Raw genomic sequence first — 19785 nt, forward strand, 5'->3', positions numbered from 1 at the left:
ACTAACATTTATCAAGAGCTTAGCATATACACAGGCACTGTTCAAAGTGTATTCAATGTGTATTATCCCATTTAGACCTTACTGAAAATCTATATGATAGACACTAGTATGCCCATTTTATAGGCAGAAAAATGGAGGCACGGACAGGTTAAATAGATTGCTCAAAGCCATGTACCCAGAAAATGAAAGATCTAAGATTCGGATCCTTGAAATTTATCTCCAAAGCACAGTCTTAACTGCTGTGTATTAGTGATAAAGGGTTAAGTGATTTGCCAAAATGTATGTAGTTAATAAATGACAGTTTGGAGATTTGAACTCCCTGGCTCTAGAGTTCAGTCAAGTCCAATGTCTACTCGTAGAAACAAGGCTGCAAAGCAGCAGTTCGAAAATGTACCATTTCTTTGTTTCAGTCTGTGGACCTCTTCCACAGGACAAAAAGAGTTCAGGGGGCCCTTCTAACCATTTGTCAACTGGACAACCTCTCCTCAGACTTAGTGGGAAGATTGATAAGGTTTTAGAAAGACAACCAAGGGCGTATGCCCTAGTTTCAACTGATCATAAATTAATGTACAGTACACCGCCAGAAGTCAAATGCTATGATTTTAGTAATATTGCCATCCTAGAGAGCCACCCCTGATGTCTTCCTCTTATACCCCCAGGAATTCACCATCTTTCTTAGATCTGTTCTCTCTCTTTCTCCCTGGCTGACCTCACAGTGCGACTTTCTTTCATCTTGTAATCTGTTCTTCTCTCTGAAAAGGGTGCCCACCTAGCTCCCTGCTACTCCTGGGATTTGCAGGTCCTTCCCAATGGCTTCCGTGTCACCAATGACTAGAGCCCCACCCCAAAGCTCAGCTCCACAAAGCCCAGCTGAGCACCTAATGGCCAACACGGCCCCACATGAGTCTAAAATCAGCTGCTGTTCCTTCCTTGACCACAAATATGAGCTTTGTTCTGTTCCCACCTACCTCCAGGAAACCCTGTGGGGCACCTTCTTCCCTCCGCAGCTCACATGTCCCCCAAATGAGAGCTGCTGGAGATAGGTTAGTCCTTCTGAACGGGGGTCTCAGATTATTTACTTTGTGGCATCAAATGCCTAATATCAGACTGTTCCCTCTGGTTTAAAACATTAAGTGCTAAAGGCTCAGCCTGTAGGACCTGTGTGAGTACCTATTCACAAGCTGGGAATTCCTCCCTGTAAACCTCACAACGAGCTTATGAGGAGGTACTACTCTTGTCCCCATTTTACAAAGTAAGGATTTGTTAAGTTTAGGTATCGACTAACTTGACCAAGGTCACTTCGTAGTGGCATGAAGACTTAAACCCACGTGTGCTGGGACCAGGACCTGGGAGCACCTCAGGAGTGCAGGGTGATAATCTAGCGCAGTTCTCAACCCCAGCTATGGCTTAGAATTGCCTGGGATGCTTTTAAACTATACTGTTTGCCTGGGCCCAGCTCAGCCCAATGAAGTAAAAATCTCTGGAGATAGGACCCCAGCATCGGTATTTATTAAGCTCCCTGGTAATTCTAAAGAGGAGCCAGGCTGAGAACCACTCACCCAGAGGCAAGAACTGAACTCGAGCCTAGGAGAGTGTTTGGATTCGAGGTTCCAGAGCTGACTAAGGGCGACAATAACTTGCTGTTTTTGCCACTGCTGTTCTACAATCCCACAGCTACTTCTCCCCCTCCCCCTCCCCCTCTCCCCCCTCCTCCCCCACCAGTAACTCCATCCCCTCTTACCTGGGCTTTAAAATGTAACACGGCTGTTAGCTTGCTTGTAAACGTTTCACAGCACCCAGCTGCTTCCTTATCTGCTATGAATTGTGCCCCTGCACCCACCCTCCTCACTGTCCCTCCTGCAGGGTTAGTCATGCCTTGTTGTGAGTTCCCACACACCACCATCATCCACCTCAGAGAGTGCCTCGGGGAGTGCTTGTCTCACTGTATTGTCACCATCTGCTTACAAGTGAGCCCTCCCCTCCCCCACCCTAGCCAGACTGGGAGCTGCTCAGGGACTGGGCTGTGTCTGAAGAGTCCCCGTGTTCCCACTGTGTGCCGGAGCACTTAGCACCAAGCACTTAGCACAGAGGACGGACTCAAACAGCATTGGTTGAAAGAACGTGTTCAGACAGGAAGAGCTAGATTCTGACATCAGAAATATCTTAAGAGAAATCTATCTCCTTCTGTTGCCTCTCCTCTCCTTCCCTTCACCTCCATTTGACACAGACTTTCCATAGGAGGCAAAACGCAAAAGTAATTCACCCTTAAAGATATGGCTCGAAAGCTATCTCCAAAAAGATGATGTCTCTTGGGTTGTCCCAGCTTGTAATGGTCTCTCTCAGTGAATTTTTAGAGTCATTACAGTCCGGATAATTCAGTTGTCAATTGCATTCTTCTGTTACTATCTTCAATAGTTGGTTTTTTTTTTTAATGCTTATAGGTTTATGTTTTCCCTTCCTAACAAGACTGTAAACCCCCTGAATTCAGGAACTCTCTCTAAGGTGGTAGATCGTTCTGCTGGCTCACTTGTTTGCGATCCCCTGACACTCCCTGACATTGCTCTTCACGGGCATCACCAGGCACAGTGCTGGCACAGGCCAGGAGCTCAGCGGGACTGTGTTAAATGGAGACATTTGATAACCCTCTTAGCCTAGTGCCCTGAACTTACTAGGCACCCACTAATCATATTTGCAGACTGGGTATGAAATGAAAAAGCAGAGTTTTTATTGTAAGATGTGGTTCTTATGACACAGAAATTCTCAGAGTAAGCCTCATTTCGGTTTCTTTTTTGCTTTTTGTAAACGCTTATTTGGCTCTGAAGTCAAATAGAAGTCTCAGGGAAGAATCCCTCATCCACTTCCAAATTCCTTCCCTATCAATTTGACACAAAGCCCCTAAACCTTCCGTTCAAATCACCCTGGATTTCATACATCCCCATGATTAAATTCAACAAGTCACTGCAGAGAACAGACAAGTGTGCCTGCACACCCACACTTGCTCCTGGGTAGGACTTCTAAATCTGAAATCAGGTCTGCTATTGCATTTCTGAATGAAGGAAATCAATGCCCCAGCCCTCTCAGTGGAGATGCCACTCTGCTGTACCAGCTGCAAAACACCAGATTCTTTTCTGTGTTGCTGACTGATGATGCAGTAGGGTACCCCATGGATGGCAGGCTTGGTACCCAAAGACAGACACATGGCCAAACAGACCATTGTTTTCTGTTTTCCTCTGGTGCAGTAAAAGGGGGTAGAGCAGTAAGAGGGGGGCAAAAGAAACAAATGAGTTCACCTGCCCCACAAAATCACTGCACCACCCTGTTGCCCAGCCCCAAATTCCAGGCCCTGTATCTGGCCTCACAGCTGCTGTGTCCCCGCACACACAGCTGTTGCTACTGAGTTCTAATGAGCGGCAGTTAGCAGGGTCAGAAGAAGGGAAGGGTTTCGATGTCACTAATGAGGAGGTGCAAAGACAGGTGCTCAGCAAAGCTGGTTGTAAAGCAGATGAGCAGAAGGAAGGCAGGCAGAGAGAGAAAGCAGTGTGTCCCGATGTCCAGAATTAGAGGCTATGTATAAGGTGTCCTCTGGAACACTACAAGTGTGTCTCAAAGCCACCACCAGCCAGGGCTGGTTGCTGTCCTTCAACACAGGCAGAAGAAAGAGGAAAAGGCATCTTGTTTGGCCAACCCACACCCAGCTCTAGCCACTTGGGCATCACCCCTTAGCATTCTTCGAAATGTAATGGCTGCTGTGGATGTCTCCCTACTACAGGCAGCAGATGTAACAACCACAATGCCATGGCTGGGGAGTGCAAGCCAAACTATCTTTGGCAGGAATCTGGGGCAACAGGCCGAGGGGTAGAGGGGCTAAATCCCTGTCTGCAAAAAGCTCAAGTCTCATCCAACACATTTTGCTTCTTTGTGAAGAGTGATGTGTGAACAGGCTTTTAAATCAGTAGTGACTCAGTTTCCCTCTTTTAATGGCGCCTTACAAGAGTTGTGAAATATTGTTGAGGATAAATGCTCTCCAAAGAGGCCCAGCAAGAGAAAAGGGAGAAGGGCCTTGACTTCTGACCTTGTCTAGCTCCTCAATATGGTTATTTTAAAAATACTAGAAACAGATTTGAGAGGGGGAAATAACCTAGCTGTTTTATATATACTGTTTATAAATTTGGGGTCACCTGACTACATGTTCCCAGGGGAGGTGGACCACAGTGATGCTCTGCCTTCTTGTTCCATCTCCAACTATAAACAAGTGCCCTTTGCAGTCTATTTAGTGCCATGTTTTCCATATTTTTCGTGGGGGGCTTGTCGGTGGTGGTGATTTTGCTGTTTAAAATGGCCCCCAAGCACAGTGCTCAAGTGCTGGCTAGTGTTCCTGAGCACGAGAGGCCGTGATGCCCTGCGGAGAAAATACACATGTTAAATGAGCTCTGTTCAGGCACAATCCATAGTGCTGTTGCCATGAGTTTATTGTTAATTAGTCAACAGCATATATTAAATGAAGTGTCTTTCAACAGAAACACACTTAAAACAAGGTTTCACTGGTTAATGAAAATGTTGTAAGCAGAGGCTCTCGGAAGCCTAACTCCATATTTCCTCCATGAGCAATGCTTCAGGATTTACTCAGTCAGGGTTTTCAGTGACCTTATGAAACACAACTATTGCAAATCACAAGAATCGATGATACTTTTGGGCATAACGTTGACTACTTAGAATGGTTGTCTGTGGCATTTCAAAGCACAGAGACTGCAGGATAGATGAACCACAAACAGGAAGGGTAGGTAGGAAGCTGTGTATTGCACAGCACGAAGGTGAAGGATGTCAGCTGTGGAGGCGGATGGATCTGTATTTGAGCCCTGACGCGGCCAATCTTCGCTGCACTAGTTTTCTCTTGCTGCGTAACTGCCACAGACACCATCGATTATTACCTCTCAGCTTCCACGGATTAAAAGCCTAGGCATAACTTAGCGGTAGTCAAGGTGTCAGGCGGGGCTGCTGTCTTCTCTGAGGCTCAGGGTCCTTTTCTAAATTCCAGTGGTTGTTGGCAGAATTCAAGTCCTTGCCATTGTAGAACTCGGGGCTTGCTTCCAAAGAGTCTCTCACCTCTTTTAAAGGGCTCGCCCAGTGAAGTCAGGTCCACGGAGAATAATTTCCCTTAAAGTCAAGGCTTTAAAAGTCAACCAATTAGGAACCCTAATTATATCTGCAAAATCCCTTCACCTTTGCCTTGTAACATAATCACGGCGGATAACCATTACCATGTTCACATTAGGTGACAGGAAACGGCCCTGCTTACGTAAGATTAAGGCAAGGGTGAGTCATCTCCGGATACAAGGATAAGGAAGAAAGGTTCGAGGCTCTGACTGGGAAAACCAGAACGAGGCTGGGAAATATTTCATTCTTTGGTCTCCGAACTTCCTCTTCTGGGTGGCAGGGGGGAAGGGACAGCACCTTGGACAGCACTATGGGTTGCTTATCTTGCTCCAGGTCAAGGCCACCAGGAGCAGTATTCTCCATCTGGAGGAGCCAAGGCCCTACAGGTTTGTGGTTTTCATCACAGGAGCCCACAGATGAGACTCCACTGTGAAAGAGTCATTGTTCTGTTTAAGTTTCCTGATCAGCAACAGGCTCTGGGGTAGCTGGTGTGCCCAGGGACCTGGGAGTTGGGCTGAGCGAGAGAGGAGGCCTCAACACTGCCTACTTTCTGCTCAGAGACATGCCCAGGTGCTCTTGGAACCTGTGCTATAGTTACTGTAGTCGTCCCAGCCCCAGAGTCCCACTAGCAAGTGATTTCACATGTAATTATCCTCGAGACAAGAAGAACGTTACCCATCCTCCTCCCAGCCCTTCTTCCTCCCTCTCCCCTTACTCTCCTCTCTCTCTGTTCCTTCCTTCTTTCCTCTCATCTCCCAAACAAGCCCAATAAAGCCCACATCAGGCTGCAGAGGAATCAACCTCAAGGTCACCTTCTACCCAGGCCTGGGGCTGCTCTCCCGAGAGCAGCCTGTCATGTTCCCTGACACCGTCAAAGAAAGCTCGGATAATATTTCCCTCCACCTTCCTCCAGACAAGACTCTTTGACTTTCTATCTTTAGATCAACAGTCTCTTCCTAAAAGCTCACCTGGGGCTCAGAGAGGACTGTACCTACTGATGGGGGAAACTGAGCAAAATGCTGGCCCACGTAGGTCAGAACAGCTGGGATGGGGCCACGATTCTATTAATTAACTGCTTAACTAATAACTAGCACATGACACACCTGAGGAGTAATTTAGACTCGACACTATGTTAAATGTTTTGTAGTTGTGTTCAATCCTTGCGATAACTCATGAGGTAGGTACTATTATTATCCACATTATACAGAGGAGTAAAGTGAAAAGTTAGGTAACTTGCCCTGGATCGCATCACCGATCAGTAGCTGAGCAGAGACTCCAAAGTGGTCTGTGTGACCCCTGGTCTGAGCATTCAATCACCCTGCTCTGTTGCCCCACTATGTGTGTGTATGTGGGCTTCTACCCACATTGCTGCTCTCGCACTTTAGATGTTGGCAATGTCATTGTGCAAATGACAAAACTCCCCGATACTCACTCAGTGTCCCCCCCACCCCAGCTATCAGTGCTGCTGGCTATGGCTTGTTTGCCCTCAGGTTGCTCAAGGCCTCTTCAATCCTGCTCTAGCCAGGCCCTCCTGGCTTTGCAGAAGGAAGCAGATAACATATCTGCATATCCGGACAAGCCAGTGACACACCTGTCTCTGGACCAGCTGCAAGGCACCAGCAAACTCCAAAGGGAGAGATGATCTGAAGAATGGGACCCTGCGTTGCCTTCCCAGTCACGGAATTAAAAACTCTTAACCATACAGCGAGGCATTGCTTTCCTCAGTTCAGAGTTCAGCCACTGGAAGGGTGGAAAATGAGGAATGGGCCTGCAGTTTGTGGAGCATCAGCCAGAGCCTCTGGGAAGCTGGGCACTACGCATGGACCAGGACTCAGGAGACTGGAAAATAGGAGGCTGTTATACTACCTGTAATAATGTAACTAAACTGATAGGTAGGGTTTGTGGCCTAGAGAAAGGGGCCATTTTGGTTTTTTTTTTTTGGACGCTTATCTAACTTGTTAATGGGAATTGAAAGGTTTACTACCCCAGTCCACATGTAGCAAAGCTGTTAAATGTGCTCCGGCTCCCTCCTGCCTCGGGAGCTGTGGGTCAGCATCCTGAGGACAGGTGACCCCGGAGGAAGCACGTCTCTCCGCTGTCCTCTGACCACCTGACCACCGGTGTGAGGTCCCTCCCTCACTGAAGCCTAGAGGAGGCATTATGCAGAGTTTGCATAGTAGTTTCCTGCAGCTCCTGTAATTCCAACAAATTACAGAAAACTGGTGGCTTGAAAACAACAGAAATGTATTCTGGAAGCTGAAGCCTGAAACCAAGGTATCAACGGGGTTGATGCCCTCCTCAGAGGTTCTGAGGGACAGTCTATTGTATGCCTCTCTCCTAGCTTCTGGCGCTTGCCCGAAATCCCTGGTGTCCCTGGGCTCGTAGCTGCACCACTCTGCACATTTGTCTCTGTCATCACATGGCCTTCTTATAAGGATGCCGGGCAGAGGATCTAGGGCCCACCCTGAGTGTAAACTCACCACAACTAACTAATCAATACATCTGCAAGACTCCACCTCCAAATAAGGTCGCATTCTGACGTTCTGGGTGGAATGAATTTGGGAGGGGGACTCCATTCAACTCAGGACAGTTTGTCAGTGGCCTTTTTGGCAGATGCCATATAACAGGGAAAGGATTTGAGCTCCTCAAGAGGAGGGCTTGAGCAGACCTCTATGCAGGTGGGGAGGTGAGTGGAGAGGTGTCTTGAGCAGTGTCCCTGTAGACTGAGGCACTGCCCCAGCATCTGAGACACTTTATGGAAATTACGGAAATTAAGCCCAAAGGAGCCAAGACAGACATGCAGAGAACTGAGGCAACTTCCCCTATAGCTCAAAACAGAGCAGCCAGCCTTCCCTCCAAAGTGCACCATTTGAATTATCCAGGTAAAATGCCAGGTAACTCAAATCATCCCACTACCCACTCCTGCCCCCAAGCTAACCTGAAAAACAAGCAAATGCCTTTAATCTCCTTTCATCTCCCTTTAACCCCCAGCAGGGCTGGGGGACACCCAGAGGCTCCAGCCATGAAACCAGAATGGAGCTCCCTCAGCCTCCCCACTCAGCCACTCCCAGAACAATCCCGGGCAGGAGGGCTCATGGCAAAGAGTGGAGCAGGATGGAGTGAACCCTCACCGTCTCCCAAGGCGACTCTTTCTGCTAGTGGGGACTCACTTCTGAGGCCTTCTGAGAAGGGCTGTGCAGAGCTGCATCCAATCCGGACTAAGCAGATTAGTTCCCTCGCAGCAAAAGGTTCTGGGCAGCTGAGCAGGGCACAGTGGCAGGGGGCTGTCATTACAAGGCCCAGATAAGGCATAATTAGATGCTCCCTGGAGGGAGCTCCTAATTGAATTACAGGGTGTCCCCTGAGCATCAAAGGCAGCCCAGGAACAGACCCTCTGAGGAGCTGGTGCACCGCAGGGCTCAGGCACACCCAAGCCCACAGGGCTCCATGGATCTCCTGAGAGTGGGAGAGGAGAGGAGGAAGGCACAGAGAGAGGGGGGAGGGAGATGCCCCTTGGTCCTCATGCTTGAGGGATTCATTCCAGTCCTGTGTCCCCTGGGCTTGCTGCAACCTGAAGGTGGTACAGAACCAGAGGACTTGCTAGGAATTCACTCCATTCATTCACATTCACTCATTCACTCAGCAGACATTTTGTTGTGTTTCTTTGTAATGGGACACAGAGTGACGCGCTCTGATAGACACAGGGAAGAACCAGGTGCTGCTGTGGTCTGAGGGTATGGTCTGCCTGGGGACCATTTACGCCTGAGACCAACTTCTACTTATAGCTCGTGTGTGCCCCACAAGCCAAAGCCCGTTATCCATTCTTAACAAGTCCTGAGTTGACTGGGGGGAGGGCGAGTTACGCAATGACTCCAGTTTAAAGTCAGTTTAATGACTGCAAACTGCATCCTAACAAAGAGGCAGGGGCTGTGCCACTGTGTGGTCACAGCCCTCAGAGCTCCCGTCTTCTGTAACAACTCTCCCAACACTCCTCTTCTCCACCTTGCCAGGAACTCCCTAAAGACATGGACTGAGACTTTTCTCACTGTGCTTAGCCCACAGTATGAGCTCAACAAATGTCTGCTAATTGCATCCTTAATGACTGACACTTGCTTCCCTGCCTCTCTTCTCCTGTGGCTTCCGGCCCCATTGTCTTGGAAGGCACTCATGGGTTTTCCAGGGGCTGCAACTGGAACCTCCTGCTCTCTCCTCTCAATGCCCCCTCAACCTGGATGCCTTCAGATACCATGGACACAGTATTAAAGGAGGCCCCCTGGTGCAGAGCAGAGCTCAGGGTCTCAACACATGGTCCTGAGGCAACCTTGCCCTATTCCCCAGGCAGCAGGCCAAAGCATCACCTGTTGGTAGTTCCTGACGCTGAAGTGGCACAAGCAAGAATCCTTTGTGCACTGGCTTGGGCAAGGGTGGATCTCAGCCTGCAGTCAAGGGTGATGAATCTGGATTTCTGAGCTGGGCGTTAAGGAATTTATTTGGCCCTTGCCAAATTCCCTGGACCTAGTTGCCCCTGAATTAAGAAGAAAGAAGACAAATTTTGATGTTTAGGAAGAAATATGGGATGCGCTCTTAGCTTCTTTCATATGAGAAGAAAAAGCCTTCTGCTTTCCGTTTCGTGGCCTTATTCTGATGCTAAAATATGTAGCACAAGAGAATGATCACGTGCTTTAGCATCAGAAGATCTAGGTTTTGTTTTCTTTTTATCCTCATCCAAGGACATTTTTTCAGTGCTTGTAGAGAGAGAAGGGAGAGAGAGAAATATCCATGCGAAACAGAAGTATTCATTGGTTGCCTCCTGCTTGCACCCAGACCAGGGATTGAACCCACAACCTAGGTATGTGCCCTGACCAGGAATGAAATCTGCAACCTTTTAGCTACAGGATGGTGCTCCAACCAACTGAGTCACACCAGAAGATCTCGGTTTTGATACTACCTCTTAAAAGCTGTGTTCTAGGGTCAATTACTTAATATTTCATAGACTCTATTAACTAATCTGAAGAAAATGATAATATTAATCCTAAAGGTATAACAATATCCTTGTACTTTTTTATATTGTCATATAAATATTAGAAGTTTTGTAATATAAAGAAAATAACAACAATAGTAGTATTTTCCCAAGATCTGAACAATAGTAAAGCCCAGGTAACCAATGCTGTGCCCTATATTCTGATATATTCTTTATAGGGTGTCCAACCCACAGCCTGCAGGCTGCATTCGGCCCAGGCTGGCTATGAATGAAGCCCAACACAAAATCGTAAATTTACTTAAAACCTTTTTTTTTGCTCATCAATTTTCATTAGCATTGGTGTATTTAATGTGTGGCCCAAGACAACTCTTCTTCCATTGCGGCCCAGAGATGCCAAAAGGTTGCACACCCTTGTGAGTCTAGAATATTATGATCCCTCATGGGGTCACTCTCATCAAAACAACTTTTAGCAAATAGTGCCTAATATTTCTAAAGCATTTTACATCAGTTAGTTCTTTTGAAAGTTGGCCCTTGGTTATGTTCTCCCTACTCCAATAGTCCACACAGGTTAATTAAAATGTCATTTTGCTATGCTTTGGTTAGAATTATATTAACTGACTATAGCAACAGTAGTTATATTTCTCTATGTTTTATGAAAAAATGGAAATCCAATTAATTTTCAGCTAATAATCTTCTAAAACATGGGCTCCACGAGGAGGGGCAGATAATTAAATGGCCTGCAGCAGGGATCTGGTTGGGAACCACTGGTCAACTCTATGAAACTCACTAGGTCAGTGAGGGTTCTAGAAGATTCTGGTCTACTAAGGACATTATCTGCTTCATGTGTCCAATGGGAATTTATATCCTTGTGGATTCACCCAGGGAATAGAGAAAGGTTCTGTGTTATGCAGGATGAGGAAAAGTGGGATTCAATGAGTTTTTCCCATTAGGATTAGCCCAGTATTGGAGAGACAGTGGCAACTTCATGCTAATGAGGGAGATTCCTAGTTTCTTTCTCCCATGTAGTTCTTTCCATCTCTCGTCCCCAGGCCAGCGTTGACAGACATTTGGCCTGTTCTTTCCACATCCACAGTTGAGTCCAGATACAGCCTCAACCATCCATTCCAAGACGGCCCCCTGGACAGCCACTACCAACTGACTGGAGCTGCCCTAGGAGAAGCCCTCTTGTACACCCCAGCCCTGTGCCCTGGGACTTGGGCACCTGACAGTCACACACTGTGCCACCTGCAGATGAGAATGCTCTGGCTTCCGGGGAGTTCCTGGAAAGGCATCAAGTTACAGTTCCAAAGACAAAAATGGGGTGCCTGCTGGCTCTGTTGGAGTCCAGCTGACCAGCTGTCCAGCAGGGGAGGGGAGAGGTGGGAAAAGCTGTCATTCTATCCCTGGCCAGCATGAGTGGCAGGGAAGCTTTCTGCCTCTGTCTGGAACGCAGGCTGCTCTGGAAACTCAAACCCAGGAAGAGGCTTTGAAAGTGACTCAGTACCCAAATAGCGCACCTGAAGATGACAGCAGATTATCTTCTGACGCTAGTATCTTGGAAAGGACAGGGCAGAGGAGGGTAAAGGGGGAGGACTGACCCTGGTAGCCTTGAGGTTTGTGTCCCTGAGCATCAGGCCCTGAGAATGTTTTCTGCTGATCTGGGCAGAAGCCAGCTTAATCTTGGCTGCTGAATCAGCGGTCAGCTTGATGAATCTGATGGGGCTGGGGGCTTGAGAGGCAGCTATTTCTCCCACGCTCCAGCCTACTGCCTCAGCACAGGCCCCTATAAAAACAATGCTCTCCCTGCAGCACTGCAAACCATATGCACTGTGTCAGTTTCGAAGTGATAGATTGTCTCACCTGGGACTTCCTTCTAAGTGACATGCCCACCACTTACTCAACTTACCATGGAATCCCCATGGCAACTTCATTTCTCCACCCCACCATCCAGTATGGCTGATTACTGTTGGGGTGGGGATGGGGAGGAGCTTGGCTTGATATAGGGCTTCCAACATTTATCTGGCCAGTGGCCTTCACGTGGCCAAACTGGAGAAATGATGGTGGGTGGGGATGGGGATCAGATTCTCTCTTGTGAGAATCTGAGCTGGAAGAATAGAAATATCTTTCCGGGCAGGAGCTGAAAGCATATATGGAGGGAAGAGCCATGAGATAGGACTGCTGGGCCGATAGGTATTACTGCAAGCTGGAAGCTATACAGGAGAAGGCCACAGAGTGTAGCGGAGACGCCAGTAGGCAGACACCACAGGACCTAACAGAGCCCCCTGAGGCCTCTGATGGTTCTCTGGTACCATCAGACCAGTTCCAGTCTGTGCTGGATCCTCACAACTCAACCTTCTTGCCGTAACATCCAGTCAGGCCAACACTTTGTGGTGAAGGAGAAAAGAGCACCACAGTCCATGGTGTGTTTCTGGGGAGGCATCGGTCTTCTTGGTATTACCGTGATGCTAGTTCTTTCTGTGGAAATGACAGGCTTTCTTAAGGGATATGCAGCTCACTCTTGATCACTCAGGGAAAGTGTGGATCACACAGCAGACAGAAGGCAACCCAACTACAGATGCCAACAGTGTGAAGAAAGGGGACACAGGGACTACGATAAGAACAAAAGAGGAGACAGTACTAATAGAAACAGCGAGGGGAGGCAATGAGTGTGAGCAGGAGTAGAAGCCACAGCACCGACATCTACAGCGCCCGTAGCATGCACAGCAGAGAAAGAAACAATGCAGCAGAAGACGTTCTGAAGAGAGAGCAAGTGTAAGAGGAGGGTATACAAACAGAAGGTAAAGTATAAGGACGGAACTAAAGATTAGCAGATAGGCAGCTGTGCAGCCAGGCCCCTGGTTAGCCCTAGTGACGGTGGCACAGTACACCCTACAGCGCCACAGCTCCGTGAGAGAGGGTCAGGGGGTAGGGGCTTCACGAGGAGAACTCATATGAATCCCACAAGGAGAAAACCAAAAGGACAACAAATCAAGACCAGGAGCTCTGGAGAAAGAGGGACTACTAGGGAGAAATGGCAGTATTGGTCATCCATAATCCATACGTTGTTCTGCTGCCATGTGCTGAGTATTAAGTTACTGTCGTGATGTCACTCATTCTGAAAGCACCAATGAATGAACACACAACAGAGTGTTGTTTGTGTCATAAATAACTGGTTTTGTGAAACCCAACAACCAAGTGGTCAATGAGCTGGGCTCAGGCAGGGGCAGGTTAACCAGGTTGTGTCTAGGTAGCCGTGCTGACCCATAGCTAGAATGGGTCAGGATGGAGCCACATCCATAGCTGACCTTAAATATAGATACATACCAACTGATGATTCAGTTTTCATAAAAGCAAATTCTTCCCTAACAGGTAAGTTGCACTTCAACTCTACTTTCTTCTATACGTATCCAGGTAACTTCCTACTTGGGTACCCGGTAGGTGGTAGGGGTGGGGATATAATTCCTATGAATGACAACTGCCCTGCCACCTGAGAATGTTTACATCATATGCTTTCCTTCGTGGTCATTTAGCAAAACTCTCAAAGCATCTGATCCCTCCAAAATGCTTCTGGACTGTACCAAATTTAGATATAGGGACTTGCTGTATCTGCACATCAAGGAGTCCTCTCTCTCTGACTATCAGGTATATACTACTGGCTCTCTGCCAGGGCTTCCTATTGGGGTCTGGAAGCACAATTTAGTTTCTCTTTTTAAAAGCAACAGTAAAACTACACCTTGAATAAGCTGAAGCCCACAGCTCTGAATTTCCACTGTCTTCCTTATGGAGTTGACGGGGGCACAGACACAAGGTGGAGAAGAAATGAGCACTCATACACCACCCAAACACATCTGGGAAACTGATGAGAGCCCGGACAACAAGGATGAGTCCTCCCCACTCACCCACCTCACTTTGCCCACGTGTCCCTTTCTGTCACTCATGGGAGTGAATGAAGAATCTTTGACCTTAAGAGCCAAAGTCAAGACAAAATAAGCAAGCCTATGGCAGATCTCCATCGGCTCCCCTTTATTATTACTGCCTGAAGTCCCAAAGAGGTCCCGCTTCTCAAGCCGTGTACAGGAGAGCCTGCTCTGAGGATCAGACTGTTTCCTTTTCTGACTGGCCAGCCATGTGGTCATCTCCAACCACAATGCGCCTTTCTCCTGAAACCAACCTCCACTGGCCCTTATAGACTCTCCAACCCTGCAACATTGAGTTTTCTGGAGAATGAATGAGTACGAGAAGACCCGGGGTGGGCACACCGGATGCTCTGCTGCATATGGTCCCTGACCAAGTCAGGTAGAGAGGGTGGTGCCTGACACAGTGTTGCCAGAGGGTACTGCACCCTTGGGCCTAAAACAAATTAACTGGGAAGGCTTTGGACTTGTGATGATTTTTGCAGACAGAGGAGGTTTAAGTAGACTTGAGGTGCTTTATGGACCCTGGAGTTGGAATATGTCCTTCTTTGATACAATCTTTGGCAATTTCAGTAATTGAGAAGAAAACAAAAAAATTATCAGGATGTGTGAACTTTCTAGGCACAACATCCAAAGCTTTGCTAAAAAGGCTACATAGTCTTCAATCACTGCTTTGGGCCCAGAAGAGGGAGAATTGTCATTGAGCAGCCTACTTGAAATGTTCCACAGAGCTGTTAAGTTCCCCCATTCAACAATGGGCTTAGCTACAGATTCCCTTCTTCAGGACAACTCTAAGCCAAATGCATAGTTCCACTATGAAGCCATGGGTCCTGGTGACCGTTTACCTAAAGTTGAGGAGAGATCTTGTTATTGGAACTCAGGCACTGAAGGCAGAGGCGAGGAACAAGGGAGGGATGCCAGTCCTTGGAGAACTATCACCACGTCCATCCGACTCCCACCCTCACTAAGCTTGCCGTTTGTGACTCTGGAGGCAAATCATCTCCCTGGGTGGCAGGGAAGAGACTATCCTAACACTTGGCTCAGCCAAAGGAAAAGAAAAGAAAAGCCTACTGTGTTTTAGACAAATCAGAGAATGTTCGAATTGTGACCTGGAGCACTCCAGATTTTTATAGATTTTGATGGAAAGATTCCTAAGGGTTGAAACTTCAAGGAGAAAATACCCCTGGAAAAGAATGGCCTGCATCATTTTGGAGAAAAAAATTCATAATTTCATAGAACAAGGTCTTGTCTGCAGTTTCCCAGCACTGCCTGAAAGATGTCCCAGCTGTGCTTGCCCCTTTTCTCAGTAAAGAATTGCCAAGAGAAAGTTTTTATTTTTTAAATTTCTATGGGCTCAACATTTTCCTTCTTGAACAGTCTCAAGGTGAACCGAGAGATTTAAAATAGCCCGTAATATATTCTTAGTGTTAGTTAACATATTAGTCACATAATATTCTTGGATTTGTATTTTCAGATCATCTTCCACACAAGAATTTCAATATTCTTTCCAAAGTTAACATTTTTCTGGTGGGTTAAAATAAAATAGAAAAGTCCAAAGAGGAGGGGGAGATATTAAACTGGTAGCCTTCAAAAACTCCTTTCCAACCTTAACTTTCTTTCATATAGAGCTGTGTGATTTTGGACAAGTCACTTTCCCTCTCTGGATCTCAGCTTCATAATTTGTAAAAAGAACGAAAAGAAAAGCCGTCAGATACCTTCCAGCTTGAACAGTCTAATTGTGCTGGAAAATCTGTGGCACAGCTAATGCCCGCTTCTTCTTCGAAAGTGGCCTATGCTATTTAATTACAGCAGACCTTGGCATTTGCATATTTGACATCTGTGGCTTTGACTATTCCCAGAGACCCCAAAGGCCCATGAGCTGCAGTAATCTGTTACTTTGCAGAGACGTGCTGTGAGCCAGGGATACAGGGGCCAGTCACATGTTTAGTGAGCGAGATTAACGTGCTGGCAGAACCTACACCCCCCTGAGGTTTTGCTGTTGTCTGCGGTAGGCTCAAAGGCCACAGTTCTCATAAAGTACTGTAGTGGTAGTCATAAAGGTCGGGGATTCTTCCAGATCACGAAGACACAACAGTATCCCTCTCAAATGCCAAGAGTGTACTGTAACGTGGGTTTAAAGTAATCAGGTACCCACCCCCAGTCACCTACTTCACTACTACCTCCTCCTGAAGGTCACTTTAAAGACTTTAGTGGTGTCGTACACACAGCGAGGAGATTTTATTCCTCTTCTATTGATCTCATCGCCACTGTGCCACTCCTCCCATGTGTTTTCATTTGTCTGTGTGCCTGTGTCCTCTCCGCCTGAGAAGAAGATCCGTGAGAGCTGAGGTGCCAGCTAGCCTTATTTATTATCCATATCTCCTGAGTACCTGGTACGCAGCAGATACTTAGTGAATGTCTCCTGAGTGACTGAGCACCTTCTAACAGCAGGCATTTTGTTAGCAGTGCATTTTCTTCACATTTGTATGTAGTACTTAATCACACCCCTGCGAGATAGATACGATTACTCCTATCCTTCCAACAAAATATCCGGGACTCAGACAGGGGAAGTGACTTGCTCAAAGTGATATAGCCGGTGAGTGATGGATTCACGTCTGTCTGTCAGACTCCAAAGTTCACCTTCTTCCATCTTACCATCTTTGAAGATTAAAGCGTAAAACCAAATAAGTGAATGCACAGATGAATATTATTGGTGGAGCACAGGCCTGGCTTCAACCTGGACAGAGGTGGGGGAGTGTGGTGAGGGCAAAACTGACAATGCTGCCGGGACCGGTAGCTACATAAAATAAAGCCACATGAAGAGGGAGGGATGAGAAAGTGGACTTGCTGCAGGCATCACCCAGCTTCTGTCTAAGAACCTGAGGCTGTCGATTTCAGTTTGCAGACTGGTACTGCAATTAGCAGGGTCTCAGATGAGAGCTGGGTTCCAGCTTAGCTGGGGTTGAATTAGATCTGGAACTGGAAAGTTCAGTAGGAACTGGAAAGCAAGCACTCATGATTCAATTAAGCAAGTCATTTGAAAGTCACATTCCTTCCTGAGGCTCATGGTTTGCTCAAGAGCTTTGGAGCCTTTCAACTCTAAGTTGGGAACAGCAGTATTGCAAGCTTGTTAGAAATGCAGAATCTCCAGCCCTACTCTAGACATTTTGAAACATAATCTGCATTCTAGCAAGATCCCTGGGTAGTTCATCAGCACACTAAAATCTGAGAAACATCACTCTAAGGAGATTCTAAGGCCCTTGCTGGCTCTGATATTTCAATCTTTTATGAGTTTACGCTGGGAATCTTCATGGTAGTCAAAAAACTAGCATGCTTATTAATGAGGGTCACATAGAAATCCAAGTAAAAAGATCACTTCAACGCTGTCTTCTGAAGATTATTGTTAATGCATTGATATCACTATTAATGGCCTCATTTACTGAGCACATACCATGTACAAGGGACATTGCACACAATATCTTGAATCATTGTAAAAGTCCTGCAAGAGAAACATTATCATCCCCATTTTACCAATGAGAAGGTAATCTCATAAATTAATAAAGTTCCCCCAAACTACATGGTTAAATCAACAACAGAGACAGAACCCTAACCCAGAGAACTTAGAGTCCATGGTTTTTCTGCTACATCATACTGCCTCTAGTAAAATTATAATTTAAAATATCAAGCCCTGGCTGGTGTGGCTCAGTTGGTTGGGCATGTACTTCCCACAAACAGAAAGGTTTCCAGTTTGATTCCTGGTCAGGGCACATGCTTAGGCTGCAGGCTCAGTCCCCAGTCAGGGCATGTACAGAAGGTAGCCAATCAATGTTTCTCTCTCACATCAGTGTTTCTCTCACTCTCTTTCTCCCTCCCGTTCCCTCTGTCTAAAATCAAAATTTTTCTAAAAATTAAGTATCAAGCATAGGGGTGCAATGTGAGGAAAGACTAGCAGGGTTTGGACTCATGCTTCTGCCAAGAAGACCAAAGGGCAGTCTACGTCACCTGAAGTCTAGAAAGTAATGCAAAGGAATAAATGGGAACATAGACTTGCTCACTAAACCCTAGAATTCCTGAACCAGAATCTCAAATCTGTTGATACACATTTAGAACCAATATCACCCAGGAGCTGATTTATGTTTTCAAGCTGAAAACATAAATAGGAAGGTTTAACATCTTCAGAGGTCCTAAGTGCACAACTGATTATTAATGGGACAGAGAAACTGGAAGCCAAGCCTCTATCTCCCAAAAACTACCCCTCAGAGCCCTTGGTAGACAGGTACTGAATTGGAGGAACCACAAGACTATCAAATTATGGCCAATACTGTGGTGTTGATGTCATTTAATGCCCGACAATAACCTCATGGATACTGACATTGCCACAAATGCATAAGAAATTTCAGAGAGAGTCTTCCCAGGGAGGGCCTGTCCTTCATTCGCATGTATAAACCCTCTCCCCAAAGCACATATAAATGGACGGTATTCTCTAGAAGGCACATGTTTTTATTTGTGCTAACAAATGACTATCTTTCCCAGCAAAGTGACTAAACAGAGCTCTAATAAATCCATTCGCCAATGGCTATGTCCCTTCAGGAGACAACATTCCCCATCCCACCTCTGACTAGTGCAAATATGACCTATGGTGAGCAGCCTATGTCGGTGGTGCAGAAAATCCTAGAGCTGGGAGAAACTGCAAAAAGATCTGCCCCTGCCTCTAGGCATGGAAAGTGTTGTTATTCCCACTTTACAGATGAGACAGTTTCCTTCTAGAGTGAAGACTAAACGGCTTGCCCAAAGTCACATTATTAGGAAGAAACTGAGGAAGGCCAAGAACAGTATCCCTGGGATGACCCACTCAGCTCTGTTGTCAGCAGAAGCCAACCCCTTCTGAGCTCTGTCCCAAGGCTGGACATGGGAAGAGGCTCTTCTATGACATCTCTCCCTCGGTTCTACACACACCCTTCTCCATGAGTTCCTTCCTTTGCTCTTCTGGAAGCTGTATGTTTTCATTTCCCACAGAAAGTGTTTTCAGCAGGTTCTTGGAACAGTTTGACATGCCCCCTTCCTATAGAGTCCTCTTTTGCTCTTCACACCTTCTCCTGCTACTGCATATTGCTTGTGGACACAAGCAGGAATTCAGAGACAAAGTTCTCCTTTCTCACCCCCATCCTTCTTGGAAAGTCTACCCTCCCATAAGCTGAAGGTCCTGGGGAAAGTCATTCTACTTTCTTCTTCACAGCTCTCACTCTGAAAAAGGACAGAACACCCAGCTCAAGGAGTGTCCATGGGGAGAGTTACTGAGGCAATAGACGTGTGACCCCCACAGCGTAAGGAGGACTAAACAGGGCAGTAACCTGAAAACTATTTCAGGAGAATTCTGGACTATGAAAAGAGATGACCACACAGAAGATGTATTTCATCCCACAATTCTTAAGAGGCTTCTCCTTCACTGCTTAGCCAGATTTTGGAGCTTAGACCTGTGACTAAAGACAGGTGGCTGCTGCCCTGGGAGCTCTGCTCCTCCAACACACATCCAGTACCCCAGCTGGCCTGACCCATCTCACCTAAACTGGGCAGGCCTCATAAGATAGGCCATGAGTATTTAAACAGGTTGCCGAGTTTCCATCAATTTTGCAATTGCCAAATTGAAAAAGAAGTACCTCAAATCTGGCTACACAATACAACTGCAATACGGCACTGAAAAAAAAAAAGGCAATGCCACTTGCTTTCTTGAGGATG

General features: G+C 46.7%; 1 protein-coding gene across 6 annotated transcripts in view; it reads right to left on the bottom strand.

Annotated features, from left to right (window-relative positions):
* The window catches only part of SLC8A3 (solute carrier family 8 member A3), a 125196-nt gene that overhangs the window by 84890 nt on the left and 20521 nt on the right, over positions 1–19785 (bottom strand). The gene's annotated exons all lie outside the window — the stretch shown is intronic.

This window comes from Desmodus rotundus, chromosome 7, assembly GCF_022682495.2.
Source record: "Desmodus rotundus isolate HL8 chromosome 7, HLdesRot8A.1, whole genome shotgun sequence".
Taxonomy (NCBI): domain Eukaryota; kingdom Metazoa; phylum Chordata; class Mammalia; order Chiroptera; family Phyllostomidae; genus Desmodus; species Desmodus rotundus.